The sequence below is a fragment of the Podarcis pityusensis genome, assembly GCF_964106645.2.
Source record: "Podarcis pityusensis genome assembly, chromosome: 2".
Lineage (NCBI taxonomy): Eukaryota > Metazoa > Chordata > Lepidosauria > Squamata > Lacertidae > Podarcis > Podarcis pityusensis.
The window spans coordinates 121875290-121901354 of record NC_138029.1 but is presented as its reverse complement, the minus strand read 5'-3'; the positions used below and the strand labels follow the sequence as shown (position 1 = coordinate 121901354).

Here is a 26065-nt window from a genome sequence, read left to right as displayed (position 1 = left end):
CTGGAACCAAAGGCAGCATCCAGGTGGTTTCCCCCACCCCCAGGCCCTGAGCAGAATTCACACCCTCTTGGCTTCAGGTAACTTAATTCCACCCCTGCAAAGCCACAGATTATGTCCGCATCTCACTTTGGACACTAGTTCTTCAGTCACTTTACAAAGGAAGACTAATTATTGCCACCTCCCTGCAAGAGTCTGTGAATATTCTCAGGAACTTCAAAATCTCTGGAACTCTCTTCAGAATCTCTAAAGAAGAAGGGGGGGGGCACCCTTATTTATTTCAGTCAAACGCATATTAAAATAATAATTATAATTATAATTTTATTATTTATACCCTGCCCACCCGTTAACATTAACAACATTTTGATGTTTGCTGCCCTGAGCTCCTTTGGGAGGAAGAGTCCATGGGGTCTGACTCTCAATGGGTCACCCTTCCTAGAAGGCTGTGGGGACCAGGCTAGAAGTCTCATGAACTGCAGCCAAAAATATGGGGCTCCTTATTTCAGATCAAATTGTGGCCATGCAGCTCCTGATCTGCCTCTTCTTCTTGCTGGCTTCCTCCTTGGCTGTCAGCAGGATCAGTCCCTCTCATCACCTGTAGAAGAGTCGCTATACCCCATCCCTTCAGCCTCTCCACCTCCTCTCAGTTCCCCACTTTCTCCATTTCCCCCTTCAGCTGCTTCCTCCTCCCCCTCTACCTGTTTCTCAACTCACTGCCCCAGGGCATCATGGGAGGCCCAGGGTGGAGCCCCAGAGAACAGCAGCTGGTTGTCCTGGACGTGGAGCTCCATGAACCAGGCTGGAGAACTGGAGCCTTGAAGGTATCGGGACAGAAAGAGGGTCTGGGGGAAACTGCGTCAGCAGCTGCCATTGCCACGGGGAGGGTCTGAATGCCCCCTGGAGCTCCTCATTCTCTGCTCTGCCTGAGGACCACTCTGGATCTAGTCAGACAGGAGAGTGAGGTTCTGGGGATGCAGGAGGTGACCCAAGAGGGCTGGTGGTGGACGTCCCTCCCATCTGGGCTCTTGGTCAACACAGACAAAACCCATCCATATCCAGATGTTGTAACTGGAGATGATTCCCTCCTTGGCTTCTACGGGATCAATGGCCAACGTCTGTCCTTCATCTTCTGAGGGAGACTTGCAAACTTCCAGATCAGAATCGGATCCATTTCTGACAGCCTCTCTAGTCTTCAGCCACTCAGTTCCTTCTCTTTCAGCTTCAATTCCTGAGCATCTAAGTATCCCTGTCAACCATCCCTCCCTGCCAGTTTCTTCACTTCCTCACGCAGAAGGTGGGTAGAAAACACCCAGCCAGAGCAGTTAGGCTGATTTTATACATTCCATGACATTACATCCATTTAGCCAAAGGCTGGGCGGCCCAAGAGGCAGGTAGGCAGTAACAATTCAGCCAATTTCACGCATAATACACCTAAAGCAGTTCTCAAATGTAGATTTTCCTTCCATTTGGATGGCAAGTGAGGGACACAAGATTTGGGATGGGATTGTAGAGGGAAACACAGCAACAAAGAACCAAGAGAAACCAACAAAATTGCTGCAAGTCATGCTCAATCTCCCCATCCCTTTTTAAAGCTTTTAGTTGCGTATATCTGGCACATTTCTGATTAACACAAGAACATTTCAGAAAATCAGCTGCGAAGCACAATCAGCCAAAATCCATCCGAAAAACATGATCATCCTCAAATTCAAGTTACACCTGGAGTCAGAATGGATGGGTGAGAGCCAGGATTAAGGAACATCATAAACAACATTAAAGGACAGCAGGGGCTCTGAGCCTCTGCAATTCACAGCCAAACTTGGGCAGGCTCCTTCTGGTCTCATCTCACACACTGGGCTGGTATGAAACTGCAGAAATAAAGAACAGGAGTGTTTCAAAGTTAAGCCAACATCATGGTGTGGGGGTATCAGCATTACAGAGCTAGTGGGAACCCAAAGGCCGTCTAGTCCAACCGCACAAGGAAAGCCACCATCCCTCATCATGTCAGATCAGACGTAAGATATGCTAGGAGCATCACCAAAATGGACCTGCAGAGCAAATGCCTGCAGAGGGCAGCTCAAGCAAGTGAGCCAAGCTGCACACTTTGGGGGAATAACAGAAGGACACAAAGCAGTCCTACCAGAAGGAAAAATCTATTCCAGAATGAACCCAAAATGTGACTCCCTCTTATTCAGATTCTGGGGAGAACCCATTTGTCAGATGGAGGGGATCCTCTGTGGAGCTCAGATGGACAGACAGAATGAGTCCCAAGCGCGATTTTCAGCTCAATGGACACTGCAGATTATGTCACTCTTGGAAACCCCAAGGGGGGTAACAGAAGAAGGTTTTCCCCATTTGAGGATGTTCCCCACTTGAGTCTTCTGCAAGAGACCCCCCCTTTGCCCCCCCTCACTTACCCTTGGTGGAGCTGTCGGACCCCTGGTCGCTTGCTGCAAAAGGGAGGAAATACAGGAGTCAGGATCCCAGGGAGGGAGATCCCATCCCCCCCCCCAGCCCTTCTCCTCCCTCCTTCCAACCCCATCCCAGATCAGGCTCAATACAGGGAGGGGCCTAAGAAGAGTTCAGGGACAGGCAGCCCAGAGGCAAGGGGACTCAAGGACAGCAGTGGGGGGAGAAGCAGACGCTGGAGGGCAAAAAGAGATGGGCACAGCCTGGCATGGAGGCAGCGGGGGCCTAGAGCGGGGGTGGGTGCGATCTGGGCAGAAAGGCAGAAGGAGTGGGGGAGAGCAATGGTGGGTTCCTAACACCCACAGACTTGAGCCACCCAACCAATTCTTTAGCTTCAGGTTCCAGTAATTAAACCACCAGAGACCCCTCTCTCCCCGCACCCTCGGCTATTCCTCCTGCTCCTTCTTGGAGCCCCTCCCTCAGCCGACGGTCTCTCTGCAGCCTTTTCCTGGCCCTGAGGGACCCCTTGCTGTCCACAGACAGGCTGAGCAGACAGGCTGAAGCTTTCCATCAGGGTCTTGGGCTTAAGGACCAGGCCACCACCAGGTTTGGTTTGGTCTGTTTGTAATGTGTTCCTGCTCCATTTTGGGGGGAAATATGTCAGAGAGAGAAAGGGGAGGAGTCACTCACTTGGGGTTTTTTCGTAGGCTGCTTTCTCGCTCCGTTTCCCTGTGAAGACAAAAGCAGAAGGTCAGAGCTGGAAGGGACCTCCAGAGGCCACTCAAATCCATTTCGACAATCTGGCTCTCAGATGCTGAAACCTTCCCAGCACATGCTTCTCTTGTCTCTTCCACACACCTCCAAGGAAGGGGAGCCCAGAAGGGGAGCTTCTCAAGGAACTCATGTTACAAAGAAGTAGAAAAAAATAAGGAAATTAAATAACAAAATCAACATGAAAGCCAGGCAGTGGACAAATTCCAAGAGGCTGGAAGGAAACATTATCCAGTCCCTTCACTCATTCCTTTTCAGATTATTATTTCACTCCCAGCAGACCCCTAAATTTGCCCAGAGAGGGTGGGGAGAAGAGATAATGAACTTTAACAGTGCAATTCTAGGCAAGCCTACTCAGAGGAAAATCCTATTCAGTTCAATACAGCGTCCTCTCAGATCAATATTTATTTATTCATTTATTGAAGATAGCAGGGCGGTTCACAACATAAAAATCCGAAATGAGAGCACAAAATACATAAGGAAAAACAAACCAGTAACTCTGCTCCCACAAACACATTTAAAAGGCCAAAGGCCTGGTTAGAGAGAAAGGATTTTGCCTGGCACCTAATGATTTGTAAGGAAGGCTCCCTGGTAAGTGTGCACAGGACTGAAGGCTTAGGATGAATTAAAACATCAGGTGGGAAGTGAACTTCCTGAGCACAGAGTGAGCACAAAGTAATGGCCAACAGGACTTTTGATTCATGTTCAAAGGGTGTTTTATGGGGAGGGGTCTCTGTAGGGATGCCAGCGACAGTTTCCAGGAAGCTCCACCAGCACATTCCCAGTTGGAGGCCAGGACAGAAGGACACAGGAGAGGCAGAAAACATGTCCAGGGTTTACTTACTGCGGATGATGAAGATGATGATCCCAGAGATCCCAGAGACCAGCAGGATAGCAGCCACGACGGCTCCCACAATGAGCCCCAGGTTACCTAAAAGGAGGCAAGAGACATTTTTATTCAGACTGGTGGCAGGAGCTCCCCAAGGCCTCAAGCAGGAGATTTGAGTGGAGGTGCTGAGCTATGAGCCCGGGAGGATTTTATGTGTGCAAAGCAGGCCCTCTTTCTCCCTCCTAACAGGCCAAGGTCTTCTCTGTAGTGGCCCCAATACAATGGTCCTTCTCCCCACCAGAGTAAAGGATCAGAGGTCTTCAAAATAACCAATTCATTTAAGGAAGACAGTTGACAGGCACACTCATCACAGACTCCAGACTTAAAAGCAGGTCTCCTCCTGTTCAGGCTCTTCCGCCTTCTCTGTCCTGACCCTGAGAGGAAGGGATTCCCTCCCCCCTGAGACCCTCCCAGGGCCCAGCATTACAGTCCTTCATGGAAGGCACAAACATTTAGAAAAAAGCATCTTGTTTAGGGTTGCCATATGTCCAGTCCTTTTTCAGACTTAAAATGTCTGTCCAGACAAAATTTTTAAATGAGGCAAAATGGCCAGTTTTTTTTGTTTGGGTGGAATCTCTGAAGTCCGTAGTGAGTGAGCCCTGGTCCCCTCTGCCCTGCCTGTGGGAGTCTTTGGCTCAAGGGCCGCTCCCATAATCCTCACTAGCCTGCCTGTGAGAAGGAGAGGTGGGTGTGTTGGTGGGGTTGTGTGTGCCTGCATGCGCTCCTGCGAGGGAAAAGGGAGTCTTGCTCTTAGACATTCTGCTTTGGTTCCTGCAGGCGCAGCTTTCCTGGCGGTGTCTGTGAGACAAGCATTGTTATTAAAATTCCTGCTTGCCCTTCCCAGCGGTGTGCGGGTGTTTGGGCGAAGTGGAGATGAGTATCAGTTTTTCTAGCTGGGCACGGGTGTGAGGAGGAGCGAGTGAGAATCTTTATCACTGTGAAGGACAGTCAGTCCCGGGCTCCCTCTTTTAAGTCCGTTGCCGCTTTTTCAGTCACAGAGAGTGTGAGTAAGTCAGCCATGTGGAGGAGGTCGTATTATTTTGAAGAAATAACACGTCTGCCCACATTCTGTGGCATGACAACAGCTTGGGCTTAAAGTCAAAAAGGTGACAGCCAGTTTTTACCTACGACATCCAATTTGAGTTTAAGGCCTATGAGACACTTGCCAGAAAAGGCTGCATCTCTGCTGAAATCTACAGATTCCAATTCAGCTGCTTCCCTTCAGAGACACAGACAGGATCCATGTGGGGTTCCCCCTCTGAGCTGTGCTGCTGCTGAAGGGAGGAGTTGGGTGGAAATCCCCCTCCCAGAGCCCACCCCTCCCCCTCCTGCCTGTGTCTGTCTGTCTCTCATCAGGCTCCTTCTCCCAGGCCACGTCCAGAGGCTTCCCCAGGCTGTCGTGATCCACGCGGCACCGGAAGCGCTCCCTCTCCTCGGGGTCGATCTGGACGCTGAGCAAGAGATAGTAGGTCCCGTCCGAGTTGGGGGCGACCAATCCTCGGAGGGTGCCCTCCTGCCAGACCTCCCCGTCCTTCACCCAGTTGGCATCAATCTCCTTGGGGTAGAAGCCGTGGACTTGGCAAACGAGGGTCTCCAGGCCGTCATAGTCTGCCTTCCTGGTCACCTTCACCACCGGAGCCTCTGCAAAAAGGGCCGCATTGGGGTTAACAGAGAGACATCCACAACAGAAGGAATCCTGTATTTTTTAAGAGGAGAGGAGCAGGGACCCAAGGGGCAACCTAGTCAGAATCTCACACCTGCAGAAATTAAAAATAACTGCAAATAAATGGGATTTCCTCAAGCTGCCTTGGCATCTTCCCCAGTCAGTGTCTATGCTGGAACTATTTTTAGATGTTTACCAAAGCAGACTCCTTTGGGAGGGAGGATTGGTACAAATTAAATTAATTTGTCATCTTGCAAAGCTCTAACACTACTCAAACATGACAACTTGTGGTTCCAAGATTGTCCCAGGAAGCTGCCTCTAGGCTGAGGGGGCAAATTTCACCAGGTCCCCAATGGTGGGATGCATTCAGATCCTTCGAAGTTGCAAGTCATGAACTGAGGGCAGCTCAGACTGATCCTGGTTTCTCTCTTGAGGGGGAAGAAATGCTGGACTCGCTGTTCTCTGTTACTTTTCAGCTCCATAGTTATTGAACAATGCCAACAGCCCTGGGGAAGACAGAGCTCCTTTCTAGTTCTCCCGCCTGCCCTTGTTGTCACCATTGAAAACACTTCCATGTGGCTTTTGGGGTGAAATCCTCAACCTCAACAAATATGCTCAGTGTTTTTGGGGTGAATTATCACGAGGCCCCCATAGATGAATTTGCTCAGATCTCTCTAAGCACGGCTAATACGTATGTGTCATTCCTCAAAAAGGGAGGGTGCTAGAATTATTTCATTTTTAATTAACGTTAATATCAGCAAAGCTAATAGAGAGAGACAGGAAGAAAGCCAGTCAAAACACTTGATCATGTGACTGGCCCCTGTGCCAGATTCCTGAAGGCGGAAGAGTGGACTGTACCATTTGAAGGCACGGGGTTGGGGAAGATGACATTTCTGAATGTTCCCCATGGAAAAAAGTAAAATTCCTCACAAATGAAAAATATAAGAAGGTAGAAGAGGGAATTCCCATACTCTTTCACTATGTGCAGGTTCTCTGCTTCTAGGCCACAAGTGGCTAACCTACAGACTTAGTGAGGGGGCTGCATCCATACTTCATGGGCTCCCCACACATTTTCTATTTTAAAAAAGGTTAATTAATTTAGTTTCAAAGACTTTCCCCATAAGTATATAGGGGGAGGTGGGGCACATTGATACACCAACAATATTTCAATATTGAGAAACGTTATTCGTGTTGTGACATCACTAAAACGTGTCTATACAAGTGTGAGTATGACAGTTGCGACCGCGCTGCCCGCCAGTTCGCCATTGGCGTTTGACGAGAGTAGGTGTGTTTTTAGCGCGGCCAACTAAATAATCACGTGAAATGTAAAAGTGTTCCAATGCATGCTGTTTTTCGTTGTTTAGTTAAGATTTTAAAATACCAAAGGTAAATTATCCCACTTAGTAATCAGGATTACATATTATTTTTATATAAGTTCAGTGGTTTTATTGTTAGTTTTCTGAAAATGTCCACTGGGGCACTTTGATACACTAAGACACAGGGCACATTGATATGTATAAAAGTGCCCCGCTAGTGTACAATAGTGCCCCAATAGACAAGTTTACATGAAATCTCTAAACTCTACGCGGGGCTGCCCTTGAAGCTGTCCCAGAAACTCCAGCGGGTGCAGAATGCTGCAGCGAGGCTCCTCACGGGTCTCTGCCATGGGAGCATATTCACCCAGTGCTTTTCAAACTGCACTGGCTCCCGGTGGAGTACAGGGTCAGATTTAAGGTGCTGCTTTTGACCTTTAAAGCCCTTCACGGCCTAGGACCCTCGTACCTACGGGACCGCCTCTCCCGGTATGCCCCACGGAGAGCCTCAAGGTCCATAAATAGCAACACCCTAGTGGTCCCGGGCCCTAAGGAAGTTAGATTGGCTTCAACCAGAGCCAGGGCCTTTTCAGCTCTGGCTCCGGAGCCTGGTGGAACGCTCTGCCTCATGAGACCAGGGCCCTGCAGGATCTGATTTCTTTCCGCAGGGCCTGTAAGACAGAGTTGTTCCACCTAGCCTTTGGCTTGGAGCCAATTTGATTCCCTCCCTCCCTCTCTTTTTTCTTTTCCTTCTCCTCCTGCGATGAGGCTACATTTTAATGTTCCATTATTTTAATGTTGTATTTTATTTTTGTTTTTAAGTTGTAATCATTCATTTTGTTTTTATTATTGCTTGTAAGCCGCTCTGAGCCCGGCCCTGGCTGGGGAGGGCGGGGTATAAATAAAAATTATTATTATTATTATTATTATTAAACTTATTTCCTACTCATGAAATTTGAAAAGAAAAAAAACTGTTGTTTACTATGTGGCCAAAGTCATTTCTAAATATAATATATGAGCGATTATCAAGTGTCATATCTCAGGAAATATCCAGGATCTTGTGTTTGTCTTCCCCATTGTAGAAGATAAGGCAAGCATTGATTTCAAGGATGCTGTTTTGCCAAAACCAAATTTTTCAAAGGGCACATCTCGAACATCATCTCTTTATACTTTTTCTTTTGACTTCAGTGGATATAGAATGTACACATTAGGTAGTCCAAAAATAGTAATTTAAACAAAATGCTTAGAAAAAATAAGATATTTCCTTAACGTTTAGCTTCTATTGCACATTAATAGAAGCTAAACATGAAGGAAATATCTTATTTTTTATAAGCATTTTGTTTAAATTACTATTTTTTGACTACTTAATGTGAGTTCTTATACTTTTTAAAGTTTTTCCAAAGTTTTTTTTAATGGATAGGTGTTTGAGAAAAGATTAATAGAAGTTATGAAGTTTTGTTAAGAAAACCGGCCATAAAGTCTATGATATGTGTGAAACACTTAGTTTTGATGCATAATTTAAGATTTTTAAGTAACAAATTGAAGGGCTGATTATGATCTCTCACAATAAAAATTGTTTTTTCATTAAATTTTTGTAAATAATTACCATTCTCATACAATTTACACTTTGTATCAAAGTGCTCCGTAGTTGGGGCAGAATGATACAAAACCCATTTTTTACTCAAGTCATTATATTCTTATTATCTTCTAACTTTAATGGTTCTTTTGATTGCTGTTATAATATTGATTAGTTATGCCATGCATAAAGCAATTTTTAAAATTATTTGACTCATTTTGGTACATAAAAGGTGAGACATAATTTTTCTGCATCAATCTGCCCCACTTTCTCCTACCCAAGTGTAAAGGCCGAATGTTTTTCTGTATCCCCCCTCAAATCTGTCCATTTCAATTTTATTTTTTTACTTAATTTAAAATGCATTTTGCTTTCCTGGCCCCTTCCCTGCTGTTTCTTTGTGCCCCCTCCCCCCATTTGTCTTTTGCCATCCCTTATTCTAGCCAAAGGGGCATGGGGGGCTGTTTTTAAGCATCTCCCCCCAAACATACTCTGAAGTGACCCCTTTTCTCCTCCCAGAGTCCCAAACTTATTTCTGCCGCCCCCACCAAGAAAAGTGTTTGCTGTTTGGTCCAGAAAGGAAGACTGTTAAGGGGGGGAGGGGAATTTGTAGGGAAACTGCCCCACTGAGCCCCCCTCCCCACTGCCCCCCCCTTACCTGTCCTCAGCAGAGTCTCCTTCCCATAGTCCAGGTATCTCTGCAGCCACTCAATGCAAATCTCCTCCAGGTAGTGCTTATTGTACTGGTTCCAGGCCAAGTCAGCATCCAACTTCCTCTTGCTCGCTTGGGCCTCCGTCTCGGCTGCCGTCCAGGTGAGGGTCTCCTTGTCGAAGGCGATGAAGTCTCTCCCATCATAGCTGTATTGATCATACCCTCCTTTGCGCCCGTCTGACCTCAGCTCACAGCCGTACATGTTCTGAATGATGTGGATCCCTGGAAGGACCAGAAGAGGCCCAGGAGGTCAAGGGGGGTCAGAGCAGCCCCTCCCCCATCAGCAAAAGAGCCCAGGAAAAAGGATTCATTTCCCTCAGACTCAGGGAAGAGGCAGCAGTGAGAGGGGAGAAAAATCAACCAGCATTGCATTTTTTTGAAGGCTCACTGAGGCAAACACTACAATCCTGAGCCTATGAAGCCCCCCTTTAATTGCCCCCCCCTCTCTCATCGCCTCTCTCCCCCCCCCCCAAATTCCTAGTGGATTCTCCCAACTCCCTGGAGGCGGGGGAGGGGTGGGGAGCATCCCTTGCAGGGTCAGAGGTCACAGTCTGTCCCTCTTTCCCCCCAGCTCTGCTCCTCTGGATCTTGCCCCTTTGGGAGGGATGCCTCAGCTGCCTCCCCGTCCCCCCCCCAGAAAGAAGAAAGGGGCAACATGGAAGGGGGGCACCCACACATTGGGGGCCCTTTCAAGAGAGTAGGGCTCCTCTTCCCCTCCATCTCTCTCCCCCCAGATTCTCAATATCAAGGACCTTTTCCCTAAAAGGAGGAAAGTCATGGAAGGGCCTTCGGAAAAAGAAGTTTCCTCATAGCTTGGGAGGGAAAGGGAAGCCGCAAGGGGGGTTTGCCCCACTTCAAAATGGCCCCCTTCTCAGCAGAAGCCAGGCTGCCCTTGTCAAAGATGGCGGGTCCCTGCATCCTCCTGCCCACCCCAGGGGGCTACCACCAAATCTTCAAAACAACAACAATAACATTTAAATAAATAAATAGATAGATAGATAGTGTTTGCTGATGCTTTATGTACATTTTATGCTGATACGGAAGGGGGGGCATGTCTTCTTCACCTTCTTCTTCGCTACAATATATCCATTTATTTCCAATTGTCAATGTCAAAAGGGACTAAAATCTATAAAATTCATAGAAAATCAACGTGCCAATTTGCTCAGTTTCTCTAGGACTCCATGACACCTCCCGTCCTCCATAATCCCTCAAGCAAGGTGTCAAGATTTTACCGTAACAATGGATTTTTCCTGATTTTATTATAACTTTCTAGGTTGTATACTATCTTGATACCCTTTTATGGAAAGTATATATTATAAATACTTTAATAAAACCTTCAGTCAATTGATAATAAAAGAAGAGCTGGTTTTCATTAGCCAGTCCATGTCCACCTAACAAATCCTTCTTCAACGAACACAGTGGTTCCTTGGATGTCAAACGGCTTGGCTCCCAAACACCGCAAACCCAGAAGTAAGTGTTCTGGTTTGCAAACGTTCTTTGGAAGACAAACTTCCGATTGAGTGCAGGAAGCCCTGCCTTGGTTTTCGAACGGTTCCGGGAGTCAAATGGGAGTGGAATCAACTGACTTTATTGGAAGGCAGCTCAAAGATTCAATACATCCCATTTATTGCTGTGGAAAGAGGTGCCATGGATAAATTTTGACCTCTGTTACTTCAGTCAGAACTGGTTGAAATGGAAATATAGATTATTCTGCTCTCATTCAGACCACATAACTGTGGGATGTTCTTATATATGCTAATGCTCGTGACTTTTAAATCTGCTCTTCAATTCCAGTATCTGAAGCATTGATGTGGTGTTTTCACTTGGCAGGTGGCATCACCCGGCACCCGCTAAGACCCCAGACCCCTGGCAGGGCCCACGGGTGCTGAGGACCCCAGCCCTGTCTCCTCTAGGCCAGCCAGCAGGGACAGCAGACAGCCATTTTGATTTCCCACAACAAAACCATGGAGAGAAGCTACGTCAGGCACCCCAAGACAGGATGGGAAATGGCAATGGTTGTTCCTGGCCATGTGCAGAGTTCTGTTTCTCTTTGGTAGCCTGAGGGAGCTCAGCAACGGAGGAGAGGCTGTCCCAGAGGACACCAGGTTGCTCTCACTTCTGATTTAGGCTTCCCCTTTCATCTCAGGAGCCTTTGGCTTACAGCTGGATTGAGTTTGGGTATAGAATGTCTTGCATTACAGAAGCCTCTCTCAACAGAAATCCTGCTTTTCTGGGCTGGATTCAGCTAACACAGCTAGTCTACAAACCAAGTCTTACTTGCACAACTGGGGCTTTCTCCCCATCTCCTTCCCCACAAATCAGCTGGGGGGGTGGGGTAGGGTTGGGGGCTGGGAGAAGCCCCAGAAATGTGTGCAGGGGGGGGGAAAGGGAAATTGCTCCCTCTGGGAAGTAGAATTATTGTAACAGTGCTACTTTGGAGTCCTCCCTCTAGAACTATTCAACATATTGAAGAAGAAGAAGAAGAAGAAGAAGAAGAAGAAGAAGAAGAAGAACCAGAACCAGAACCAGAACCAGAACCTTCTACAAGACCATGTCCCAAGGTGATATAGTTCTTTTTATGCACTCAAACAATGGTTTGTGGTTGACCTATGCAAACAACAAGCCAAACCACAAACCCCACCAGCTGGTCTGGATATGGAGCTTTTGCTTGGAGGGAAGTTGCTTTGTCTCATTGCTTCTTCAGCATAAATTACTTTCTCCCTCATTTTATAAATGAAGCTCACTCCCCTCCCGTTTCCTCAAGATGTTAAGTGGGATCAATCCCGATACACCTATACCTTCAACATTGTTTTTAAATAGAATCAGATAACATTTCCAGGGCTGTCTGTGGCACCTTTGAAGTGGCCACCTCATTAGTTTGGGATTTTCTGAGCTAAGCAATTGCAAGAAATGATCAGGAAACGAGAGGCGCCCCTTGGTGACATTTATGGGGCATTTTCCATGGATAGGTGCAGGGGCTCAGGAGGGGCCCAATCCCCATTTTTAAAAGGGGGAGAAGCAGAATTCCCAGGAGGCCAAGAGGAAGCCTGCAAGGCAAGGCCAGGCCTGATCCCACTGCAAGAAAAGCAGACCTGCCCATTGCAGCGCTGGCTTGGTCTCAGCTGACCCCCTGGGTTTCTTCCTTGCAAGCCTGACAAGGCCAACGAAGGCCCCAGAGGGCTCTGGACACACTCAGGCTGACCCCTTTGGCAAGGCTCCTTCCACCTCCATTATTCTGTGTCACAGGTGGGGAATCTCTTTGGCTTCAGGGCCAGATCCTGATCAGGATTGTCCCCCTGGGCCAAAAGGGGCAGGAGGCTGAAGCTGACATCACAGCATAGCCCACCCGTCCATCTCACCCACCTTCCAAAAGCCCTTGAGGGGGTTTCCAAGCACCCAGCAGGTGCGCAGCCTCTTGGGAACTGCAGCACAAGGGGCGCTGCCTGCCTTGCACTCAGCCCTTGGGGAAGCTGGCAAACTGCTTCTTTCTCATCTCCAGGGGAAGCCCTTCATTCAGGAGCAAATCCCCTCCTGAATCCGGAACATGAAGTCCTGCCAAACTGAGCAGGATTTTACTTCTGCTCATGGGGCAAATCCTACCCCCTGGGAGGCCAAGACTGGCCCACAGCCACAGGTTCCCCACCCCCGTTCTGTGCGGACATTATCGCTTGCCACTTGGGTCCCTGCAACATGGAATAGTGGCTTCAGCTGCATGGAGACTAGACGTGTCTGTTCCAGGAAACAGGAATCTTTGGGTCCACTCCCTCTGTCCCTGCCCTCCATTCATATTAATGGTAAGAGCTGCTCAACGGTGGAAAGGGCTCCCTTGGGAAGTGGTGGAATCTCCTTCCTTGGAGGTTTTTAAGCAGAGCCTGAGTGGTCAACTGTCATGGATGCTTTAGCTGAGATTCCTGCACTGCAGGGGGTTGGACTAGATGACCCCTGGGTTCCCTTCCGACTCTACGATCCTATGATTCTTTGAACTATTATAGAATTCCTTTTTTATTTATGCTGAAAATTATGCAGAGAAAAAACTGGGAGTATCTTAAAGCATCAATCATAAACGTCATTCTTAGGAAGTAAGCTCTTCCAGACACCTTAGGACTGAACTGCTTGAACTGGCCTTAGGGTTAGTTAAGCCATTACAGATCATAAGAACAGCTTGGCTGTGAGATCAGAGGCCCATGGAATCTAACTTTTGGTGCCTGCTAAAAAGATTTATGTTTAGGCAAGCCTAACCAAACACATAGATGTCAATGTTTAAATCTTTTTTCCTCTTAATCTTCATTTCCAAAAATGCTTTAATTGTTTTTGTCTGTTGTTTTAAACTATATTTACCAATAATTTTAATATTTCTTACAAATCTGTTTAGAATTTTTAATGCAATGAAGTGTGTTTATGGTTTTAACCATGTAGTTGCCACTTTCACCCCCAGAAGCCAGTCCGTTCAAGTTCCTTAAAAAGGCTTCTCTTTCAACACTGTGCCGGGGAGTGGGAGGGGCTTGGTGATGGTCAGAAGGGTCAGCCAATCAGCACCTCTGTCTGGGCAGCTGGCTTCTCCTTAGGCAGGACCAGAACTCAAGGCTTGCTTGTCTCAGCCTCAGGATCCCCACCCTTCTCTTCCCCTCCCCCCCCAGAGGAAAATGAACTAGACAGATTTCCACCTCAGAAGGCCTAAGCTAAGCCTAGCATGGAAGGAAGGGCAGGCAATGGAGACATTTCCTTGGTAGGATGTGCAGGTCCAGAGTCATACTGGGGGGGGGGGGGGGAGAGGTCTCCAAGTCTTGTTCTCTGTCCCCCCCCACCCCATCCCAGCCCCCATTAAGACCTTCATTAAGGGAAGGGGAGATGCCTCTGCCTTGGTGGAGACCCCCACCCTCCATTTCCTTTCCTCCCAGCAGCCCCCTCCCTGCAATTCTGGCCCTTGGAGGAAACATTATGGGGGGGGGAGAGGTGTGACTCTGTTCCTCTCCTGCCTTCCACTCACCTCCGCTCTGGTTGTAGCGATTCTGCAGATTCTGCAGACTCACCCTGAATGACAGCTCAGCGCCCCGAACATACTGAGTGTTCCTGTGCCAGTACTGAGGATCCTCCTTTTCCACCTTCCTTATCCAGGGGACACTAGGCAGCCGCTCCCTGGTGTCACTGTCATACTGAACAAATTGCTGGTCATCCACGTACCCCACAGAAATGAACTGGGGCAGCCCCTGGCCAGGCTCAGACATGGCTGTGGCAAAGTAGTGCAGGGAGTGAGAAGCGGAGCCTGGAAAGGAAGAGAAAAGGGGGCAGAGAGTTAGGGGTCCTGCAGATGAAGGCAGCAGCCTAATCCTGCTGTGTTACAGGCAGCAGTCCTATATTAGGAGATACAAAGATCAGCAGGGTTTGGGGGAGTTTGTAGACCTGCCCTTAAACAGAGAGGAGGCAGAGCGGAGGGAGCCTAAGAATCGGAGAGCTGGAAAGGGGAGAGGATATAAATACAAGTAGCAACAACAATAGCCCATGGAGCAGAGGGGGAGAAAAAGTTCTGCCAGGCAGCACTAAATCTCTGCATGTCTCTGCTGAGGCTCCGTGTGAGGGAGAGAGAGGCCAGCCCCTCCCTTTTGCCAAGGGGGCAGGAATTGCCCCCCACTTGCAAGCGCCAAGCTGATGAGAGCTCCCACAATATGGTCTGAAGGCTCAGGATGCAGGCACCGAACGGAAGCTAAGCAGGCTCAGGTCTGGGAAGTGGATGGAGGGGAGACCAGACGAAGCAAAATCCATATATTGGGAGAACAGCAAGCTGTCTCGGGTAGTTCAGAGTTGTCCACACTGACTCGGAGTGGCTCCCCAGGGACTCAGGAAGGGCTCTCTTTCCCAGCCCCCCCCCCCCGAGATGTCAAGTGCTGCCCCTCTGCTCTCCCTCTCATGTGCTGCCTTGAATTACAGTACATGGAGGGAGAGAAGTGGAATATTAAATATGAAAAAATATTATCTCACAGACTTACTGTAATGTACACAAAGAAGAGCTTGCAGGATCTGACCAATGGCCCGTCTGGTTCAGCATCCCATTCATCTGGGGGGCCACTGTGAGAAAGGGGTGCTGGACCAGGCTGGCCCCTGGCCTGAGGCAGGCTGTTCTTCTTTTCTGGGATGGCTAATATATGCAGAAACATGCATAGTTCAGCCACTCCCTTGGAGCCTCCCCACCATCTGACCTTCTGGAGTCATGCACTGAACAGGTCTGACCTGGGTCTTGCTTCCTGGGCTCTGGGAGGCTTTGGAAAGATCTCCTGGGAACTCAGGACAGCCCCACAAGATCCTGTGAGAACCTTGCACAAAAAGAGCTCTCTGCCTTCTGCATATAATTTGTGTGATTCAACAGCATAAGCTGAAATCATTCAAGTTAAATGCATTCAGGTTGGGAGTTTCCAAAGGTGGGAGATTTCCAGGGACAGATGTCAAGTTAATTGGCCTGTGATTCCCAGGATCCTTCCTGGATCCCCTTTTGATCATTGGTGCTTAAACGGTTCAGTGTTGCAATCTTTCAATGTTGTGCTCTGAGCTGCCACCCACAGAGCGGGTTCCCCACAGGGGCAGGAGGGCGAATGCAACTTTGGGGTCAGGTCTCAACATGTGGCCCCACATCCCCCTTTCCCCACACATGCCCCTTCACCAGATCGAACACAGGAAGTGGGGCAAAGCGTGGCAAAGGAAGAACCTTATCCCCAAAAGGGCTCACTTTCCCACAGGCTGTACCAGCTCTGGCCACCAGGGGGCCTAATGAGTCTCCACAGTAACAACTAACAAAGACTTGGGGAGAAGATGGAGGGGAGGCAGGGAGCTGAGCAGAGGCTTCAGCATCATATCCAGAGCTGGCCTGCTTAGGAGGAGAAAACACACACACACACACACACACACACACCCCTGGACAGAGAGAAGCGGAGTTGAGTTCAGTGAGAGATGGGGCATTTCCATGGCGGAAGGTGGGGGGGCACAGTGCTAAGGGGGGAAGAGCAATTCCTGTTTTCTTTCAGGTAGCAAAATGGGACGTATTATTATTATTATTATTAATAATAATATATCACCCTCTACCCAGAGATCTCAGGGCGGTTCACAGAACGAAATCAAAATCTAAAACCACAAAATATTCAATCAAAATAAAAAAACAACCCAATAACACCCCCCCAAAATAATAATAATAATAATAATAATAATAATAATAATAATTTATTATTTATACCCCGCCCATCTGGCTGGGTTTCCCCAGCCACTCTGGGCGGCTTCCAAAAGAATATTAAAATACTATGATACATCAAACATTAAAAGCTTCCCTAAACAGGGCTGCCTTCAGATGTCTTCTAAAAGTCTGGTAGTTGTTGTTCTCTTTGACATCTGGTGGGAGGGCGTTCCACAGGGAGGGCGCCACTACCGAGAAGGCCCTCTGCCTGGTTCCCTGTAACTTGGCTTCTCGCAGTGAGGGAACCGCCAGAAGGCCCTCGGTGCTGGACCTCAGTGTCCGGGTAGAACGATGGAGGTGGAGACGCTCCTTCAGGTATACTGGACCGAGGCCGTTTAGGGCTTGAAAGGTCAGCACCAACACTTTGAATTGTGCTCGGAAACGTACTGGGAGCCAATGTAGGTCTTTCAAGACCGGTGTTATATGGTCTCGGCGGCTGTTCCCAGTCACCAGTCTGGCTGCTGCATTCTGGATTAGTTGTAGTTTCCGGGTCACCTTCAAAGGTAGCCCCACGTAGAGCGCACTGCAGTAGTCCAAGCGGGAGATAACCAGAGCATGCACCACTCTGGCGAGGCAGTCCGCGGGCAGATAAGGTCTCAACCTACGTACCAGATGGAGCTGGTACACAGCTGCCCTGGACACGGATTTAACCTGTGCCTCCATGGACAGCTGTGAGTCCAAAATGACTCCCAGGCTGCGCACCTGGTCCTTCAGGGGCACGGTTACCCCATTCAGGACCAGGGAATCCCCCACACCTGCCCGCCTCCTGTCCCCCAGAAACAGTACTTCTGTCTTGTCAGGATTCAACCTCAATCTGTTTGCCGCCATCCATCCTCCAACCGCCTCCAGACACTCACACAGGACCTTCACCGCCTTCACTGGTTCTGATTTAAAGGAGAGGTAGAGCTGGGTGTCATCTGCATACTGATGAACACCCAGTCCAAACCCCCTGATGATCTCTCCCAGTGGCTTCATATAGATATTAAAAAGCATGGGGGAGAGGACAGAACCCTGAGGCACCCCACAAGTGAGAGCCCAGGGGTCTGAACACTCATCCCCCCCCACCACTTTCTGAACACGGCCCAGGAGGAAGGAGCGGAACCACTGTATAACAGTGCCCCCAGCTCCCAGCCCCTCAAGACGGTCCAGAAGGATGTTATGGTCGATGGTATCAAACGCCGCTGAGAGATCCAGCAGAACTAGGAAACAGCTCTCACCTTTGTCCCTAGCCCGCCGGAGATCATCAACCAGTGCGACCAAGGCAGTTTCAGTCCCGTGATGAGGCCTGAATCCCGATTGGAAGGGATCCAAATGGTCCGCTTCTTCCAGGCGTGCCTGGAGTTGTTCAGCAACCACTCGCTCAATCACCTTGCCCAAGAATGGAAGATTTGAGACTGGGCGATAGTTGGCCATCGTGGCCGCATCTAAAGATGGTTTTTTAAGAAGCGGTTTAATAACCGCCTCTTTCAGCGGGTCTGGGAAGGCTCCCTCACGGAGGGAAGCATTCACCACCCCACGAAGCCCATCGCTTCACATTTTGTGATGTGCATAGGGACATTTTTAAAGTGCATAGGGAGAGTGTCGATCAAATCAGCCAAAGGCCTGGTTAGAAAGGAAGGTGTATAATAAAGGCGCCAGGTGAATTTCATTGAGGAGAGCATCCCCCAGACGGGGAGCCACTGCAGAGAAGGCCCTGTTCTCGCGTTGCCACCGTCTGGACCTCTCGAGGAGGCGGCACAGCACACGAAGAAGGGCCTCAGCGCCCCCCCCCCCCCGCTCCAGGTGCCAGAGCAGGTAGCTCTGCCCGCCTTGATGGTGTGTCGACTCTGCTACCTCCCTCCGGCTCCTCGGTTTCCTTTCAGGCAAGATCAAATGGGACCCACTTCTAAGACCCTCCCCTCCCAGGACAGGGGCTTCCCCCACTTCAAACCACAAGAGCTCAGAGCAAGGCTGCCTCTGGTTGTGGCATCTGGATAAACAACACAGGCAGTTCTTGGCTTCCTGTTTCTGGCGGTGGGAAATGGCTGACTCCCACAAGACCAGACCCCAGCCGTTCCGGTAATTCAGGGCTGATATGGGGGTAATTAGCCCTGGCAGCCTCCCCAGGTAGGGGAGGACTGTCTTGCAGACCCACGGTTTGTCTGAGACTGACGACCTGCATCAAGGTGCAGGCGGCAGGGCACTGGGTCAAAGAGCACGGAACAGCTGGCACTCCTTCGATGTCATTCTCATAACCGGAAACATCTGTATGGGAAAATTAATATATTTGTTTTTTTTTTTTGTTTTTTTTTAAATAATATTTATTAAAATTTTCAAAAATACAGAAAGTAAGAATTAAAATACATTCAGAGCCTTATTTTCATATATCCACTTTCTGGGACTCCCCCCTTCCCCCACCCCTACCATATTCCTTTTTCATGTTGTTGGCTCCACAAGCTCTCGGTTCTAATTAAAAACTTAATTTGTTTAGACCATTATTCGAATTTAAAATTTCTACATTCCTCATCAATACCCTTAATGAAAAACAAAAAATTTCTTTCCCAGGGCCCACCCCATTTTTATTCCACAATTTCCCTTTTTTTATTAATAATAAAGACACCCCACATAATAGAAATATCAGAAATAAAAGATGAAAAATATAATAGATGGAACAAAGCCAGTTCAAAAAAAAAGAAGTTGACAAGCCTTTGGATTTTAGTTCTCCCCCCCTGTCCCCGGTTTAATTTCCCCCTGACCACCAAACCATGTTATCCGCCTGGAATTCTTACAATCCAAAAATCGCCTATCTCCCCCAATTCCTTGCTGACTCTTTTTTTTTTTTTTTTTCCCTTCACAATTATTTTTAAAACACTTAACTTCAAATCTTTAATAAAGCTCCCCCCATTGTTCTTTCCAAATTGTAGTCCAGTTTCCTCTTGTTCCGCCGCTAAAACGTTCTAATTCAGAAGCTTAATAAGTCTGCAGGGATTATTGTTATTCAGGAACAAAAACTTGCGTTCAGTCCCTTCCTTTCTTCAATAGAAAATTCTATTGTCTCCTTTAGCTGAACACCCTGTAGACAAAATATTATTTCCGTTTTGCAGCTTTCCCAGAAGATAACCAGTCCTGTAAAATTCCAATGGTATTTTTCCACTTACGACCATCTTTGTAATGTCCCGAAACTCCTCTAGGGGGATTGTTGTAACTTTGTTTTCTCTAGTCCAAAAGTCCGATTGTTGTCCATGTTTTCGCCATTTTGTATCCGAGTTTTAACAAGTTGTAGCAAATTGTAACAAATTTAGCCAGCAAAGTTCTCATAATAAAATCCTCTCTGCTTTCCGACTTTGACAGCTATTTTGACAGCTGTCAAAATCTCCGACTCTTTTCACCAGGCTCTCTCTTCAATCACCCCGGTTCCCAGGGGGGGGGGTTACGTTTCTTCTCCCTCAGTTCGTCCTCCAGCACAGTTCTTATAATTCCCCATCGTGGAATTCTTAGTTTTTATCAGCAATACAAATCTTTTTGGACCTTGGTTTCCCCGTCCTTGTCTTGAAAGGTTTACAATAGGGGGGGGGACTGACTTCCTTTTTGGATCCCCCCCCGCTCGTGTCCAATTCGAAAAGAAATTCTTTTTTTCCTCCTTTTAAACCCAGTTTCCAAATTACTCACGGGTTGTTGTTAAAAAGTCCGAATTTTCAATGGAAGAAGTCAGCGCTCTCCGCCGGATGGCATGCGGCTGCGCTCGGCAGGGATAGCAGAGGACTCAAAGCACCACGCCTCTCCCCGGCACCCGATCCGTAGCCTTTAAAAAGGCTCCTTCACGAGTCGGGAGGGCGCTAGCGGTGCCAGCCGAGTCTCCATGTCCACGACCCTCGTGGCCGTGGTTTTTAAGGGTCCCCGCATCGCCGGTGCGGTAGGACCCAGCCCCTGCCGAGCAGGCTCCCTCCGGAGCTCGGAGGGAGTCCGCCATTCGGCGATGGCGCCAACCCGGAAGTCGGGGAAAATTAATATATTTGGATGATAAACAGACACGACTGGATCGAAGAAGCTTGAGGAAAAACCTGCAGAAGTGTACAGTTCCTGGGGGTTAAGTTCGGACTTCAAAAAGATTCCCATCATGGTGTTTGGATTACGTTTGGTATGTTTTTCTCTCTCTCCCTACTCAACAATTACAATTGGTCTTTTATGCCAAGCCTCATTAAGAATTTAAACTTTAAAAATAAAAGAGTACAGATTGACTTTTATATATACCGTATTTTTTGCTCTATAAGACTCACTTTTTCCCTCCTAAAAAGTAAGGGGGAATGTGTGTGCGTCTTATGGAGCGAATACAGGCTGCGCAGCTATCCCAGAAGCCAGAACAGCAAGAGGGATTGCTGCTTTCACTGCACAGTGATCCCTCTTGTTGTTCTGGCTTCTGAGATTCAGAATATTTTTTTCCTTGTTTTCCTCCTCCCAAAACTAGGTGCGTCTTGTGGTCTGGTGCGTCTTATAGAGCGAAAAATACGGTAATTAGGCGTTTAACCGCTCAGCCTCATTTCGGATTTGAGGGATCTGACAGAGAAGCAGGAGAAGACAAGATGGTTCCTACTAGTGAGGCAGCATGAAATGTTATATCTTTTCCTTTATTTGAGACGAGCAGGAGTTGTGTGCTGATTGACTTTGTGATGAATCGAGATAATAACTTGGTGCAATATACAGTGCACCTGTTTGCAGAAGCTTTTTATATTCATTATGAGCGAAAGAGAAGGCTAAGGGATGTCTAGCAGGCCCCCCCCCCGCAGGGCCCGGAGGGGGGAGAGTGCGGTTTCCAAAGGCCAATCGATCGCCAAATAACTGATATTGTGGAACACAGTTTAATATTGCAAACAGTTTTGCCTAATAACTTAATTTGGAAGGTACTGGTTTAATTTTGACCAAACTGCGGGAGGCAGTGGAAGACAGAAGTGCCTGGCGTGATTTGGTCCATGGGGTCATGAAGAGTCGGACACGACTAAACGACTAAACGACTACAACAACTGATTTAATAAAGTTCAAAAGGAAGGTTGGACAATTAATGAGTTGCTGTGCCATCAAAGATAACAGATTTGGACAACATCCCGGAATTGGAACGGATTCAGACGAAGCTGAGCTGATAAAAAGGCAGTTGGATAAATCTATATTAGCAAAGCTGTATTCGGTGGATGAAAGTATATGGTGTTTGACAGGAATGAGAATCCTGGACCCAGGGACAAAAAATTACCAAGCGTTAATATCAAGATGTGGAAAATATGGAAACAACAAAGAGAAGCAGGACTAAGACGTGGAGATATGCTCCAGAGATCCAGACCGTGGGGAACCCCCCCCCCAAAAAAATACGATTTGGACTATAATTTGAACTTTTTTATTTTAGTTTTTTTAATTGAAGTATTATGATTGGATATTTAATTGGATGTTTTTTATTGGAAAATCAATAAAAATGATTTAAAAAAACAACACAGGCAGTTCTGCTCAGTGGTTGGGAGAGCCACAAAATGAGTCACACGTGAGACTCCAAAGTGAGGAGGAATCTGAAGGAACCAGTGGTCTCCACCACCCTTTGCCCAGCCCTGTAGCAGACACAGTGGGGGGGGCAGCCCCCCAAATGGAGAGGGTTCAAGAGAGAAGTAACAGGTCTTACTCTTTAGTTCCTAAAGCTTTGTAAGTTACTATGATAATTTGTATGCAAAAGCTACTATTAAACTAATGCTAGTATATTCATACCATTTTCCATTAGAGAAGCACAAAAACTATTTACAATAAAAGCAAACAATATTTTTTTTGGGGGGGGGGGGATCACAAACATAAGAAAATAACCAACCAACCCAAACTAGATAATCATATTCTTCCATAAAGAGGATCTGAGTGCAAAACAAATGTTATCTCCCTCATCTCATAAACAGCAGGGGTCAAGGAGAATTCCCACATTATCTCAACACCCTGTTCCCCCTTCCCACTCACAAAAATGCCCTGCTGCTATCTCCAGATCTTTCTCCCATGAAGAATAAGCTTGTCTCACAAAAGTGTCCGTTTAAAACATTTTTCTTTGGGCAACCCTATCCAGATAGGCAAATGTTGATGTGTTTTGACCTCTCAATGCTAATTTTAGTTATTTTTAATGCTTTAAACTGCTTTTATTATTTTACTATTTCCTGTAAATCAGTAAGAGTTTTTACCACAATCGAGCAGGATATACATTTTTTTAGTTAAACAGAGAACATGAGTGGCAACCCCAAAAGGAGAACAACACCAAAGGCAGCAATCAGGAATGTGGAATTAAGAATTTAATAGTGATAAATCCTGGAATAGTATGCAGAGCAAGTCGATTGGGGGGCTGAGGGAGCAGGAATATTCTGAGCAAGGGAAATTCATGTCTAGGAGCTCCAGGCAGAGACTCCAACTTTTTTGAATTATTTTTTTTTGGGGGGGGGAGGGAGAATATAAAAGGAGGGGATATTCAAGGGGAACCGGGCTGTAGGGTGGGGGCCCCCATTTCTCTCTCAGGAGTTGTTTGTGCCCTTCGTCCTAAACAACTTGACGTGTACAAAACGTAGTGAAAGTTTTCTTTTGGGCGGGGGGGAGTTACAATTGTAAAGCAGAAGAACCTGATGGTGAATGATGATGGCAAAAGGGAACTCCTGAACAACACAAGATTGGGAATTGCGGGTGGGGACCCCTTATTGTATCTCTCTAACACACACACACACTCACAAACACACACACCAGAGTCAACAGGAAGCTGCGGGGGGGGGGGGGACAGGCGAGTCACTTTCCCCACCATTAATCCTGCCAACACCTTCCAGCTTTGTTTAATTCTTTGATTGACCTTACGAGCCAAGGAGTGAAGCGGCCCCTGCCCCGGACGGCATACAAAACAGGCCAAGTCTGGGAAACAGATGTTTGGGAAGGGATCCGGCTCCACCTCGGACAGGAAACCCCCCGATCGCCCTTTCAGTGCCCACGAAATGCAATTCACAAAGTCTCATGTGTCCAGTCCCCCCCCCCGCCCCAGAGCTTAGTGGAAATGATTTTCTCCCCCCGCCCCAGAGCAGAGTCCTTACCTGCGCAGTCCAAGAGCAGCAGCAGGTGGGCAGCCGCCCCCAGGATCAGGGGGGGCCAGCGGAGGAAGACCCCCATCTCCCCCCAAAACGAAGCTCCTTTTTTCCTCCTCTTACTCCAGCGACGTCCTTCTCCCTCCGACTCCGAGACCCGCTCTCTGCCCCGCCTGCGGAACCAGCAGCAGAGCGAGCCGGGATTGGCCGACGGGGAAATATTCCACCAATCGGAAATCTGAGCGCTGATTGCGGCACCGACCGCCAGGCAGAACTCGAGGCGCAAGTCTGGCAGCGAGGCTGGAGAGGGAAAGAGAAAGTGATTGCAGCTCCTCGCTGGGAATCGCCGCCTGCCTCCCTCCCTCCCTCTCAGCTCTTCCTGTCCTGCCCTGCAGGGAGGGCGGAGGGGGTTTCCCAGGGGAGGACCCCAGGTTCAGTCCCCGCATCTCCAGGGGGGTCTGGGAATGGGGGGAGGGGCTGTGAGATCCTGAGCGAGGTGGACTCGTGTGGAGTCAGTGCAGGACAGGCTCCTGGGTCCTATTTTTAAGAAGCCCTTGCATGGCATAAAAGATGGCTCCCTTCTTCCTCCGCTGTCAGAGGCAGTAAATGCATTCGCATCCCACTCGCTGGGTGTCCCTCCCGTCCTCCTTGCATGCTTCCTTACTGGGGCATCTGGGTGGCCACTGGGAGACCGCCATGCTGGACTCAATGGGCCCCTTTGGGGTGATCCAGCAGCCTGGCTATTCTCCTGTGTCCCTCTATCTAGTGGCAGGGGGTTCCAGTGTTTAACTGTGTGCCTTGTAAAGAAATGCTCAGTGTTGCAACTAGGGCTGAACCTCAGGGTTGAGGTCAACACACACACAGAGAGAGAGGGAGAGAGAGAGAGAGAAATGACCACACAAAGAAGTGCTGCAGGTGCTGGGAGACTGACAAACAGACCAGACCCCACCAGCTTGCCACAATTTCCTTTCTCCATGTGCTTTTTAATGGGGCATTTTATATCCCCACATATCTCTGCTTCCTTCCCTCATCCTACTGGCCCCAACATGAGTTTCTCTCCCCCTGCCTGGGACCCTCTTGAGTCTGCAGGCCCTGGGTGTTGGGGTCAGGGAGGCCCCCTTTGCACAGCCAGCAAGACCCAGCGGCTGCCAAGCCTCTTCTGGAAGGCCCTGAGCCAAGGCTGGGTGCTTGGCCCAGAGAGTGCTTGGCCCACATCCCACTTCCAGAAGCCTGAACGTTTGGAACCTGAGCTAAGCATGGGACACACGCAGAAGCTGCTGCCTTTTCCAAGAAGTCAGGAGAGAGACAAGTAGTGGCCACTCCTTGCCCAGGTACAAGGAAGCTTTGGATTTAAGGGGGGGCGGGCTGTGAAGTCGGAAGGTAAAGATTTATTGGGGAGTTCTCTTTTTCCCAAGCTGCATGATCTCTATCATTCCTATTTCCCCTTGTCTGATGCCAAAGTATTATTGTGAGTTTGGGGGGTGGGGTTAGTCTGCAGGATGCCTGAGTCCCTTCTAATTCCTGGGGTCCTGGATCCAGCCAAAGTTAAAATCTAATGGAGGGATCCATTGCTGAACTATCTTGGTGAGATGATGGCTGTAGATGTCACCTAAGCCCCCTCATTAGTATAACCAAAGAAGCCCCTGTGAAGAAGGAGGCTGGCTGCTTTGAGGGGGGGGGCTCTCCTGGACCCACTTTTGGGACTAAATAGGCTCAGTCACCTCAGGGACGTCTTAAGCTTCACTTTTCACCTGCTCCATCCAGTTTTTCTGGACAGGGATAGTCTGCCCACAAGGATCCATGTTCTGCTCACCTCCTGACAGGATTATTGTAAAATCTGGTGTTTTTCCCAATACAGTAGGGATGCTTCAGCTGCAACAAGATAAACCTGACAGGACTTTCACTGTCACAGCTCATTTAGGGCCAAATCTCACCAGGGCCAAAAGACCCTCTGCCTGTTTGTCTGGTTCTGAGTTCAATTCAAAGTGCTAGTCTTGTTTTAGAAAGTCCTCAGTGGCTTGAGGCTCCTTCTCCTCCCCTGGTCTCCTCTGTGGAGGATTTTCTCCCTCTCCTTTCCCTTCTTCATGGAGGTGGGGTGGGCGACAACAACTAACAACCAGGAGGAAAATATTTTGTTCTTCACAGACTTTTAAAGAATTTTTCAGGACTTTAGACATTTCTGTATGGCTTTGTTATGTAGTTTTAAACCACCCTTGAACGAATTTAGGGAGATGCTGGCATGAAAATGAACAAATAACGAAAGCAGCTGCTTGAGGCAGCCCTTCCCAGGAAGGAGGCAGCCATTTTGTCTCCGTTTCTGCTTCACTGCCAGCCCTCCACAAAATGGCTTCCATGCCCAACAAGCAGGCCGGGTGGGGCTGCCTCAGCCTCCCCGCTTCCCTCCCTGCAGAGGAGACCTTTGGCGCAAGGGAGAGCAGCCATGAAGGCAGAAACCGAAAGCCACACCAGCCCACAG

At 48.3% G+C, this 26065-nt stretch overlaps 1 long non-coding RNA gene and 2 pseudogenes across 5 annotated transcripts in view; 1 reads left to right on the top strand and 2 right to left on the bottom strand.

Moving 5' to 3' along the window:
• Positions 1 to 26065, bottom strand: part of LOC308469886 (major histocompatibility complex class I-related gene protein-like) — a 79762-nt pseudogene that overhangs the window by 31652 nt on the left and 22045 nt on the right. The gene's annotated exons all lie outside the window — the stretch shown is intronic.
• LOC308470158 overlaps positions 1 to 26065 on the top strand; it is a 45722-nt gene that overhangs the window by 13659 nt on the left and 5998 nt on the right. The gene's annotated exons all lie outside the window — the stretch shown is intronic.
• Positions 1565 to 25406, bottom strand: LOC308469848 (major histocompatibility complex class I-related gene protein-like; annotated as a pseudogene). The gene is made up of 9 exons (XR_013991602.1): positions 25341 to 25406; positions 23599 to 23889; positions 14312 to 14587; positions 9271 to 9546; positions 5418 to 5704; positions 4019 to 4106; positions 3094 to 3132; positions 2412 to 2444; positions 1565 to 1862 (listed from the first exon to the last, which is right to left on the bottom strand). The product of XR_013991602.1 is annotated as a major histocompatibility complex class I-related gene protein-like (transcript).